Below are 924 nucleotides of genomic sequence, written 5' to 3'. Positions count from 1 at the left end.
TCGATATATTTCGCGCGGCGCGGGTCCATCGGCGACGCAATAAAAACAAACCTTCCGCCGCGGTTCCCCCGCCCGGCAGCGGCCTGGTCCTTCCCTCGCCTTCCCTCCCTCCCGGGCGGCCCGGCCGCATATGGTTAAATATAAACACGGAGGGAACAAATCACATCGGCCGTGTGCTTGCGGGGAGTAAACACGACCGAATATGATCCTGAAGCGCTGGAAGAGAAGCGGCTGGAAGCGGGGGAAGAGGGGGATCACATCGCGCAGGCCCCACATAAACTAAAACTCATTTAAATTCCTGTAAATTGTTTACGATTGGTTTGCGTGCGCGCTACCGTGCTGCTGCTGCAGCCTGCCGCTGCTCCGCGCCTCCCGCGCTCCCCCCCTGTACCCGCTCCCGCATCCCCTTTCCCCCAACCGCCCCCGCAACCATCCCCCCACAAGCCGCCTCTCGCGGCCGCGGCTGTGCCTCGGTACGTACAGGGTGGTCCACAGGCCCCTTCTTTGCTTATACTGTACCGCATGCAGGCGTGCGGGCGGGCTTACCGTCGCTCACCATGGTGACGTGCACGGCGCCTTACGACCCCGTGCGAGTATGCAACCCATCCGCACGCCTGCATGCGGTACAGTAAAAGCAAAATAAAGGAAGGGGCCTGTGGACCAACCTGTATAAGCAGAGGACTCGTACTTTGGGAAGGACCTCGAGAAGATTCCGAGCCGAGAGCCTCCGCGTCTCGCGACGAGTTCGTGATCTACTCTCGCATCGCCCGTTTCTCGCGGGGCGGGTCCTAGCCGGGTCCTTTCCCCCTGTGCAATCCCCCATAAGCCCATTCTCATAATATGGAAATGAAACGCTTCCCGGAATGCATAAATTTGAGCTCATGAGAGCGCGCGAGGTGCGACGTGGCGCGGCGCGGTGCGATG

The sequence above is a fragment of the Frankliniella occidentalis genome, unplaced genomic scaffold, assembly GCF_000697945.3.
Source record: "Frankliniella occidentalis isolate FOCC.00 unplaced genomic scaffold, Focc_3.1 Scaffold8, whole genome shotgun sequence".
NCBI classification, from domain to species: Eukaryota; Metazoa; Arthropoda; class Insecta; order Thysanoptera; family Thripidae; genus Frankliniella; species Frankliniella occidentalis.
Note: the sequence above shows the minus strand (reverse complement) of the source record.